This window comes from Nelumbo lutea, chromosome 5, assembly GCF_056320005.1.
Source record: "Nelumbo lutea isolate HS-2025 chromosome 5, American lotus-T2T, whole genome shotgun sequence".
NCBI classification, from domain to species: Eukaryota; Viridiplantae; Streptophyta; class Magnoliopsida; order Proteales; family Nelumbonaceae; genus Nelumbo; species Nelumbo lutea.
In genome coordinates this window covers 52,752,977-52,765,009 of record NC_142688.1, presented here as the reverse complement: position 1 = coordinate 52,765,009, position 12,033 = coordinate 52,752,977, and the positions used below count along the sequence as shown (strand labels likewise).

The 12,033-nt window shown below is 41.4% G+C and overlaps 1 protein-coding gene and 1 long non-coding RNA gene across 3 annotated transcripts in view; one reads left to right on the top strand and one right to left on the bottom strand.

The window, feature by feature from the left end:
- Positions 1–12,033, bottom strand: part of LOC148852413 (protein PSK SIMULATOR 1-like) — a 53,913-nt gene that overhangs the window by 6,155 nt on the left and 35,725 nt on the right. The window lies entirely within an intron of this gene.
- The window catches only part of LOC148852414 (uncharacterized), a 34,061-nt gene continuing 33,884 nt past the window's right edge, over positions 11,857–12,033 (top strand). Inside the window, exon 1 of the long non-coding RNA XR_016098921.1 lies at positions 11,857–12,010. This is a non-coding gene — a long non-coding RNA (uncharacterized LOC148852414). The remainder of the gene's footprint in view (positions 12,011–12,033) is intronic.

Here is a 12,033-nt window from a genome sequence, read left to right as displayed (position 1 = left end):
ATAATAGGGCTGCCAACGGTCCAAATGTTTTTTGATAAACATCAGGAATAAATATTATTAAGGAGAAAAAGACATCCTGCTCAAAACCATAGCAGGTGGACAAACTTACAACAGACCCTATACACAGTAAAAGAAACAGTACAGCGGAGAAAACCCAAAGAAAGGTAAAAAAAAAAAAAAAAAAAACTTCTTACAAGTTACAGCCTGGGCCTAGGCAACCCCAACCAAAGTCCTTTTCTACCCCCAACCTTGCCAAAGAATCAGCTAGCATATATGTACTCCTCGGTACCCAGATGAATGAGAAGTTCAAGCTGGCACCCAAGGAGTGAGTCAATCTCACCAAAGGTCTAAATTGGCAAGGTATTTGTTCTTGAAAATTCATCCATGAAATGACAGTTTGGCAATCCCCCTCAACTGCTATATTCATTAACCCCTGCTAAACAATCAGTTTAAGGCATTGAATTAAAGCCACCAATTCTGCCCTTAGAGAAATTCCAAAACCAGCTGGTCATGAATAACTGAGAAATGCATTGCCACCCGAGTCCCTAACCACCCATCCACTCCAGATTTCCCAGGTGGACTCCATTCCACCACCCTTTATAGTACTCTGTTATTAAAACCTGCAATAATGTTCCAACATCTTAGCAGGTCATTCAGACTTACCCCATTGAAATCATTGCTGATCTGAGCCCAATGTGCAACCCTTACAGCTGTAAGTTCAATCATCTCCTCTACTTCTTTGTATTTTTCTTCAATGATTCTACCATTCCTTTCACACCACAGACCCCACAACACTGCCCTTCACACACTGCCATTAAATTTTCCTTCTTCAAGAAGAACATCTCATTATATGTGGCTTACAAGGTCCACGTCTGAGGGTGCTGTCCACACTTCTCCCACCAAAGAGAAAATATTGCCAAACCTGAGAAGCATAGGGGCACTGCAAAAAAGGAAAGATGGTTAGTACTCTCCCCATTCTTCCAGCAAAGAACACAAACATGGGGAGAAAGAGACCAATTTTTACACTTCCTTCAGAGTCTATCACAGGTGTTCAAGATTTTCTTAAAAGCAACCCAACAAAAAACCTTTATTTTGGGGGGAATTAGGCTAGACCACATTTCTTTAGCAAGGAAAGACAGGTTTTCATCTTGATTGACAAGGACCATAAGAAGGAAGAAGTGGAACTGCCTTTAACAGGCGGGAGCCAAACCCTCTCATCAACACCCGATGGAGTTAGGACAATATCTTGAAGTAAATTGATCAAGGGAATTATCTCATTAGTTTCAACCCAAGTCCCAAACAAACCCAGTTTCATTAAGAGAACAAAAGTCAGCAATGCTTCTGTTTTTGAAATTTGACAACATGTAAATTCTTGGAGAACAATTGAAAAAAAAGGAGAATCCCCCACCAAGTGTCCTCCCAAAATTTTACCCCCTTGTCCTGACTAGAAGTTCAGGACTGTTATCAGTCTTGAACCCTAATGAATCTCAGGATCGAAGATAAGAAGAAAGAAAGAGGAGAGAAGAGAAAGAGGGAGGAGAAGCAGTAGAACACAAGGGTTGAAAGGAGGAGCAGAAGCTTAATGTTCTGCCGCCGCCACTTTAATTAATATTTATAGGTTATGCTCATTACATGGAAAGGACAGATCTGCCCTTAGTCTTAACATAACAAATAGAGTAAAACAAAGACTGAAATAAATAACTGAAACAACTAAATGACCAATAGCTAACCCTAGGCAGACTATAACATCTTCTATCCTACGAACACAGTGGGACCGTAGCTGTGGGGCCCACATCAGTGTTCTCTACACTCCCCCTCAAGTTGGGAATAAATGTTTATCATTCCCAACTTGGATAGATCTGCCTCTAGCTTCTTCCGTGATACAGCTTTAGTGAGGATATCTGCCAGTTGCATATTGGAGGTGATGTATGGGAGACATACTTCTTGTGATGAGACCCTCTCTCGTACAAAGTGTCGATCAACTTCAATATGTTTAGTCCTGTCATGCTGCACTGGGTTGTGTGCTATATTAATAGCCGCTTGATTATCACAATACAGCATCAGGGGCTTCTCATACTCAACACCCAACTCCTCAAGTAGTGATCTCAGCCAAAGAATTTCAGCCACTCCATTGGCCATTGACCTGTACTCAACTTCAGCATTGGATCGAGAGACAACACTTTGTTTCTTACTCCGCCAAGAAACCAGGTTACCTCCCACAAGAGCACAATATCCAGAGGTAGACCTTCTGTCATCAACACTCCCAGCCCAATCGGCATCCGTATAGACTTCCACCTTCGTGTGGTCATTGTTCTTGAACAGTATACCTCTACCCGGGCATCTCTTCAAGTATGCTAGTATTCTTTCTGCTGCTAGAAGGTGTGTGGTTCTAGGAAAATGCATGTACTAACTGATAACACTAACGGCATAACTGATATCTGGTCGGCTAAGGCATAGATATAGGAGCTTTCCCACTAACCGCTGGAACATAACTTTGTCTTCAAGCAGCTCCCCACTCTCTGCATTAATCCTGTGGTTCTGTTCAATGGGTGTATCTACAGGTTTGACACCTAGCTTTCCAGTTTCAGCCAAGAGATCTAACACATATTTCCTCTGAGAGACAAAGATCCCCTACTTAGATCTAGCAACCTCAATACCCAAAAAGTACCGTAGTGTACCCAGATCTTTCACCTCAAACTCTTGATGAAGGAGCTGTTTGAGGGACTCAATCTCATGGTTGTCGTTTCCTGTGACCACAATATCATCAACATAAACTGCAAGTAGTGTCAATGACGACTCCACCCTCTTGACGAACAGTGTATGATCTGACTGGGCCTGTACATAACCGAACTTCCCAAGGGCTAGTCTGAATCTGTCGAACCAAGCTCTAGGTGACTGCTTCAAACCATACAATGCCTTATTGAGCCGACAAACTTTCTTACCTACCTCTGTATCATAGAATCCAGGAGGCAACTGCATGTAGACCTCTTCCTGCAAGTCCCCATTCAGGAAAGCATTCTTAACTTCCATTTGGTACAAAGGCCAAGTGTAGCTTGCTGCAAGAGATAATAGAATCCGAATGGTGGTCATTTTGGCTACCGGGGCAAATGTCTCCAAGTAATCTATACCATAAGTTTGAGTGAACCCCTTTGCAACTAGCCGAGCTTTGTACCTCTCAATGGAACCATCCGCATTATGCTTCACAGTAAATACCCACCTGCATCCAACTGGTTTCTTTCCTTTGGGCAAGTCAACTAGTTCCCAGGTATTATTTTTCAACAGGGCATCCATTTCAACTTGCATTGCACCGCTCCACTCCGGGACTGATAGGGCTTCTTGCACTGTTCTCGGAATAGGGTCATCAGCAACAGAGGTGAGATAGGACCTGTAGGAGGGAGATAGGCAATCATAGGACAAAAACTGGGAGATGCAGTGGGCTGTAGATGTGGTGCAATGCCGTTTTCCTTTACGGAGGGCAATGGGAAGGTCAAGATCATCTGTAGAGGGTGAGGTAGCAACAATGGAAGGAGTCTCTGTGGGCCCTGGGATTGTAATATCTGGACTTGAAGCCGCAGAAGAGATTGTAGTTGGCTGGGACTGCTGATGACCAGGATCAATCTACCTGCATCGCCTGTGATAGACTCTCAACTCCCGATCCCTTTGACCACCCTCGCTACTACAGCCCTCATCATCAACTGGAATAGGTAAAGGAACAGCCCCAAAGGTATTAACCTTGTCCTCACTGCACTCCTCCCCCTGAAGAAAAAGATCCAAATCTCCACGCTCACTACTCTCCCCCTGAGGAGAGACCCGAGAATAGTAGGGTGTCTCCTCAAAGAAAGTGACATCCATGGATACAATTCTTCCCTGAGACAGGATCATAACAACAATAACCCTTTTGAGTTTGTGCATAACCAAGAAAGATGCATTTGGAGGCCTTGGGTTGAAACTTGGAGTGATTGGGACCAAGAAGCTGAACAAAACAGGTACAACCAAATGTCTTGAGGGGAATAGTGAACAACTCCTCATTGGGGTATAGAAGGAAAAAATGAGGTTTCATATCAAGAACCCGAGAAGGAATCCGATTAATAAGATATACCGCCGTAAGGATAGCATCACCCCAGAAGCGAATAGGGACGTTGGAGGTAAACATAATACTTCTAGCCACCTCCAAGATGTGCCTATTCTTCCTCTCTGCAACCCCATTCTGCTGAGGTGTATGAGGACACGTGCTCTGGTGGATAACCCCATGATTAAGGAGGTACGGTGCCAATGGCTTAGCAAAGTATTCCTTTGCATTATCAGATCTAAGCACTTTTATCCTGGCATCAAATTGTGTTAGGATCATTTGGTGGAAGCTTTGGGTCAGGACAGGCACCTCATCTCGTGATTGCATTAGATAAACCCATGAAAAACGGGTGTGGTCATCAACAAATAGCAAAAAATACCTGTACCCCCCCCATAGAAGGAATGTGATATGGCCCCCAAACATCAGTATGCACAATATCAAAAGAACTATTACTCCTTTTATTACTCAATGAATAAGAGTTTCTACAATGTTTAGCCAACTCACAACTTTCACACTTCAACTGAGATGACTCAACAGACTCAAACAAAGTAGGAAACAGACTCTTCAAGGACTGAAAAGATAAATGACCCAATCGGTTATGCCACAACATAACCGGACCTCATAACTTGAGAAACAAGTAACTTCTTATCCACTGACTCTTCCCGACGAGAACTCTCCCCAAGCAGATAGATCCCATTCGTCTCACAGCCAGTCCCAATCACCTTCTTCGTCTCCATGTCCTGAAAAACACATTGGTTAGGAAAGAAAGTTACTGAGCAGTTCAAATGTTTGGTAATGCTACTGACGGAAAGGAGGTTAGTATCCAGTTTAGGAACATGCAAGATAGAGGACAAGGATATAGTATCTGACAGTTTGATGTCACCCTTGCCAGAAATAGGGACAAGAGAGCCATCAGCTATAGATACTTTATCCCTACCAGAAGATAAGTGATAAGTAGTAAACAAAGAGGGCAAGCTGGTCATATGGTCAGATGCACCTGAATCTATTACCCAACACGGTTCAATAGTACCTGGAGCGGAGGCATGGTAGGCTGAGGCTCAAGTACCTGAGTGTGCAAAGGCCGATGTAGCCGGAGCTGATGATGATTGTGGTAATTGAGCTGAACTACCAACTTCCTTCTCCAATTGTATTAGAGCTACCCGAACTGCAGCTAAGGTCTCTAATGGTGTGCCTCTCGTGCCAGATGAGGATGCTGAATCAGTAGTCGTAGCCACATGAGCATTACCCCTTTTATTTCTCAACTTTGCCGGGACCAAATGTGGATGCAGCTTCCAACATGTTTCTTTTGTGTGTTTAGGTTTCTTGCAATGCTCACACACCACATCCCTTTTATCTTCCTTCTTTCTGTCCCTCTCTGAATCACCCTCTGTTTTGGGTTTGACAGCTACTAAGGCAGGTGTAAGCGGCTGAGGATGCATCATGACTTTCCTCCTAGTCTCTTCACTGTGCACTAAGGAGTATGCCTGAGAGAGGGTCACACTATCTCTGGTCAAGATCTGCTGCCTCACAATATCATATTTTGAATTCAGTCCTACCAGAAACTCAAACACTCTGTTTGTCTCAATGTGCTTTCTATGTATCTGAGCATCTTTGGGACTCTCCCACTCAAGAGTCTCTAAGTGATCAATCTCATGCCACAGGGACTGCAAGTTAGAGAAATAGACCGACACTGGTTTCTCCCCTTGTTTAAGGGCATTCACCTCACATTTCAACTCATATGCTCTGGCAACATTAAGGGGTTGGGAGTAAGTCTCTTTCATCACATTCCATATCTCCTTGGCTGTCTTTGCCCATAAGTAATTTCGGCTGATATGGGGCTGCATTGAATTACAGAGCCATGTCAAAACCAAGTAGTTTTCTTGGACCCACTTGGTATACATAGGGTCTCCCTTGGAAGGTTCTGCTACATCTCCCAAGAGATACCTTACTTTGCCCCTTCCCCCAATAGCCATCATGGCTGATTGGGCCCATTCCAAGTAGTTTGATCCATCAAACTTAACGGTTGTAATCTGAAAACCTGTCTCAGAACCACCACCATAACTGCTGTTCCCAAAACTACCTTCTGCCTAATTCTTAAACTCCATTTCAGTCAAGAACCAGAAGTATCAAAGATTATGGTTACTACAGTCAAAACCAGCACTAGAACTCCCAACAACAGTCACAAAATCAGTAGAGAACCAATCTGTACTCACGATAGATGTGCATGAAATATATATAAGACTGATCTGAAATCAATAACCACACACAACAGCAACAGTCCGAACTGGTTTCACCCCTTCAAAAGTGTTCGAAACCCCAAAAGAAGACTAAAACACAGTTTAAAGAGCAATCTGATATGCTGAAGCCAATTCGAGGTTTTAATCAGTCCTAAGAGCCGTACAGATAAGGTTTGTATTAGGGTTAATATGAAACCCTAAAACTGATCAATGTTGAGAATTCTAGGGTATGCCGCAGGAATAAGATCACAAGTTTCGGCCTAATACTAGGGTTTGCCGTAGGGATAAGACAAAACCCTAGAGAAACCCTAGAGAATAGAGAGATAAAACCCTAGAGTAGTTCGGCCACCCTTACTGGATAGGTCCAACCTATCTTTTTTGATGTTACTTCTCTCAGAAAGTAAAAACTTATAGTTGAATGCAGTTCGCTGCCTACCAAGGTTACCCGAACCCTAGCCTTCTCTAATTCTTCCTGATCACCAACTTGCTACAACTGTGACACTTCTTCAAACAGCTGCTAATCCTCTAGAGATCTCCAAGAACCAGTCAACGAACTCTGCTTTCTCAGCTTCCAGCCTTAGATGGTTCTCATGTGGTCGGCTGGACTAGACTCACATGAGAGAACTTAGCTCTGATACCAACTAGAAGTTCAGGACTGTTATCAGTCTTGAACCCTAATGAATCTCAGGATCGAAGATAAGAAGAAAGAAAGAGGAGAGAAGAGAAAGAGGGAGGAGAAGCAGTAGAACACAAGGGTTGAAAGGAGGAGCAGAAGCTTAATGTTATGCCGCCGCCACTTTAATTAATATTTATAGGTTATGCTCATTACATGGAAAGGACAGATCTGCCCTTAGTCTTTACATAACAAATAGAGTAAAACAAAGACTGAAATAAATAACAACTGAAACAACTAAATGACCAATAGCTAACCCTAGGCAGACTAGAACATCTTCTACCCTACGAACACAGTGGGACCGTAGCTGTGGGGCCCACATCAGTGTTCTCTACATCCTGAAATGACATCAAACCTTATGTGTTGTAAAAAGGTTGAAAGTAAAGACAATTGTTTTCCACGGTATTCTAGCATTAGCTCTTAAACAAATTCCAGGGAAAGTGCATCCATTAGGATGCAATCATGAATGCTTTCTATTACTAAATGCCACAAAGCCTCCCTCTACTTTGGAAATCTCCACAACCATTTATCTGACAAAGCCTTGTCTTTTTTCTGACAACCTACCTATCACCATACCCCCATCTTCTATAGTTTTACACACCACTGACCAATTCACAAAATGACTGACCTTGTCGTTTCCAGCATCCCAAAGAAAGCCTCTAATTAACTTTTCCAATTTTTGCACTACTTTTTATTGAAAAAGGTCAGGTAAATATTTATTAAGATAGAACCAGATTACATAATACAATGGGCCCCTCAAAAAACAAATCCAAGGCCAATAACCCAGGAATACATTTCAAGTTAAACATCACCAGCAATCAACTGGGCTCCCAAAACCCTTAGTTGAACCCCTTTCAAAGCAGCAGTCCAGGAGACTAACTTCCCAAAAGTAAAGGAAATTAGTTGATCCATTTCACTGTGTTTGTTCTGGAAGATTCTACTGTTTCTTTCAGTCTAAATGGTATTAATTACTGCTGCAGGAATGGAGGACCAAACACTTTTTGCTACCTTGGACAGTCCTTTTTGTTCCCAAGACCACAAGAGATCAAGAACAGTCACTGGCATAACCCAATGGAGATGCCAGGAGGACAAGTGGTTCCAGATTGTAGTGGAAACAGAGCAGTGCAGAAATAAGTGGTTACTATCTTCTTCCACTTGATTGTAGAGCACACAAGACAGGTCCTGGATTTTGACCCCTCTCCTCACCAGATTCCTTTTGGAGAGATACTTGTTCAAAGCCACAGCGCAGAACAAGGCAGTTTGCCTTGAAGGGTCAACCAGATTCCAGACTTTTTCAGCAGGAAAATCAGCTTGAAGACCACTTGCAAGATTCCTGGTGAAGGAGTTAACAGAGAACACGCCATCACTATTACAATTCCAGTTCCAGGTGTCATCTTCAAGCAAGTTCAGGTTCTGGTTGGACAACAACCCCAGCAGATTTGACACGAGGTCCAGTTCCCAATCCTGAAAACGTCTTCTGAAAGGACACCAGACATGGATGTTGTGTCGAACCTCACAGCAGTCAGCCACCATGACATCTTCATTCTCTGCAATTTGGAACAACTGAGGAAACAACTCTGCTAAAGACCCCTACCAAGGGAAGACTTCCCTGATTTTCTTCCAGATGGCACCCCAGAGAGGTCACAGTATTGGTCACCCAATCCCCACAGTCTGTGTTGTATTTGGCTGCAACCAAGTTCCTCCATCAACTACCTCTTTCTCAGCCAAATCTCCAGATCCATTTCCCCAGAAAAAGCCTTGTTAAAGACCTTCATTTTCCTGACCCCCAGACCTCCTTTTTGTCTAGGGGCACAAACCCGACCCCAGCTGACCAAGTGAATCTTCTTCTCCTCTTCCCACCCTTTTCATAGGAAGTTCCTCTGCAGTTTTTCCACTTTTTGGGCCACTTGCCTTGGCATTGGGAAAAGAGACAGAAAGTAGGAGGGCAGATTTAATAAGGAACTTTTTAGAAGTGTAATCCTACCACCTAAAGAGAGATTTTGTTTTCCATGAACTTCCCTTCTAACCTTTCCAGCACAGGTTCCCACACTAAGGATGAGGTGCATTTAGCTCCCAGAGGGAGCCCTAGATAAATAGTTGGCAGGAAACCAATTCGACAGGCAAGGACTTCAGATAAATCTTTCTATATTATCTACTTTTCCCACTGAAATTAGCCTGCTCTTGGCTCGGTTGACTTTCAGGCCTGATACTACCTAAAACCAGCAAGAACCCCAAGAAAAACTCCCAACTGCTCCACATCAGCATCAATGAAACAGAGGGTATCATCAGCAAATTGGAGCAATTGGACTTTTTCTCCCCCCGGAGTGGTTTCAAAGCCATGCCACAGGCCCTCATTTCCCACCTGGTTCACAAAGGCTGTTAATATTTCCATTACACAAATAAAAAGGAGAGGAGAGAGGGGGTCTCCTTGCCGAAGACCTCTAGAACTCTTGAAGAAACCAGCCAACTGCCCATTTACTAGGACTGAAAATTTAGGAGAAGTGATGCAAATCTTTATCCAATTTTTGCACTACTTTCACCAGGGCCTGAAAATTTGACAAGAAGAATATTGGAAAATTAGACAATGTAGAGTTAATCAAGGTCAACATCCCCACTTTTGAAATGTAATTTTTTTTTTGAAACTGCAAGGTAAAGTATTTCATTGAAACCAAAAAGCATATACAAAGAAGCCTTTGTACAAAGATAAGCTGAACAGAGGATGAATAATTCTGCCCATTACAACCAGAAACCCCAAAACAAAAGACTATCCATTCCTTACAAAAAAGAAATAAAATCAACGATCTAAAATGTCTGAACCAAAACAAAGGATGAGTTGCCAGCCATGAATGAACCATCCCCAATACTTTATCCAAGACTTCTTCGTCTGAGGACTGTTTGCCTTCAAAAATTCTACCATTTCTCTCACTCCATATAGACCAAAATGCTGCTGCAGGGATGAAGCTCCATGCAACTTTTCCAGCCTTACTTAAACCCCCTAGATACCATGCCTCTATGAATTCCTTCACATCCACTAGGAAGCACAGCTTTAACCGAAATAAGTCCAACAAGTTTGAAATGTAATTCTTTTTCCAAGAAAGTAGCCTTTTTACAAATTTCTAAAAAAAGCCTGAGCCGAGCCCAAGTCCAACCTAATAATATATTATATAACAAAAAAATATTTAATATAATAAAAATATATATAATATGATCTTTTCTTTGTTTCTCTTCTCTTTTTACAAGCTATAGTGAGATCTTTCATTATTTTTGGGTTTTGATATCTTTTAATATAAATAAATCAGTTTTTTATTGAGTAAAAACAGAAAATTTCTTTTTCACAATTTTTTAGTTGGGCTTCGAGCTCGGACCTAGTCTTCGGGCTTTATATGACGGTCAGGCTTGGGCTCAAGACCTAGGCCTGATGGTTGGGCCAGGCTCGGCCTCAACCCTAAATGTGTTCTTCCAATTTCACAGCCAACTTCCTTGGGATTCTTTCCCAATGTAGTCCCTCTAGCACAAGCCTCTAGGGGTTATTTGAGCCTTGCAGGGCCCTAAAATGTGAAGTTAACACCAATTCAAGTCCCTCCTTATTCTGAATTTCTTCCCTATTCACCACAATTTCTAAAATATTTAATATTTCCATCCCCCTCCTTCAACCATTTACATCTCAATTTTTGCCGCTAGCAAATTTCCTCCCTTCTTAAAATCATATCCAACTCCGCCCTCAAATCCATTATTTTCCTTCTCTCTTCTCACAACCCCCTCCCTCCTCCAGTTCAATCCTTTCCACCCCTCAACCTGTCTCAAAAATTCCATTTCTTTCTTCATTTCTACCAAATACCTAGATATTCCACATTCTCAACTTACTTTTGATGAACCTCAACCTATAAATAGAAAACCAGCCGGTCCCTCCACTTGCCCTTCTTTCCACCAATTTATCAATGTTTTCCGTGAAACTAGGGTGTGTTGTCCGCACATTTACAAAACTAAAGGGTAGAGGACAAAAATGCTCCTCCCATTCTAAATTGACTAAAAACCTGTCCCGCTTGCAACATGCCAGAATCTCCTGTAAATTGGACCAAGTGAATTGAGCATTTAGCAATGGGATGTCTCTAAGCAAACTGTCCTCCACGAAATCATTAAAGTTCCTCATATTTTTTGTGGTTTTGGAGGTTTCAATATTTTTTTTCTGCACAGCATCCAAATGTTCAATGCCCAATCCGATTATTCCAGATTTGGATGATCCATTTAATCGAATTGAAATTAGATTTGACCACATCCAATCTGATTAAGATCCAAACCTAATTTATTTTTATAATATTCATATTACAAAATCATATGCATACACATTACACAAATACATGGATAATATACATATATAATTATATAAAGGTTATAATTAATAAATTCAGTATTTTATATTTGTATAAATTTATTTTATTTGTACAAGTTGAAAGTTATTAACTTTTACAACTTTTTAAAAATTTTCTTTATTTTAAAAATAATGATAAAGACTTGGATTAAATTCAACTCCAATCTAAATTCCAATAGGATTTCAAATCAGGTTGGATTCAAATGTGGCTGAACTTGATCTGAATCCAACTCAATTACAGCCCTACTCACGTAAACATTGAGAAAAAAAAAGAAAGATGTTGAATGTTGAAAGTTGTAGAATCAACAACAATCAAAGAAGAAAATGGAATAAGTAGAGAATGTACCACTGTATGGTATGATAAGTTTATATCATTTAAGCCACTCCACAAGAAAATATCAACAGTAAACCACTATGAACATTTCATAGACATTTCTTCCCGTTTTCCCTTATTTTTTCCCTCCTTTTCATGTACTCTTATTTTTCCTTTTTTTTTTGTTTTTTGCAGACACAGCATAGGGAAATCACTAACTCCCTTGGTATTCTTGGATGAAGAATTACTTTTAAAATTTCAATGATTCTAACAATGGACCAATGTTTTAAAAGTGCAAGGCGCAAAAAAGGTGCAAGGGCCAATTTGCGCCCAAGGCGCAAGGTGCAAGGTAAGGCATGAGCCTTTTTGAAG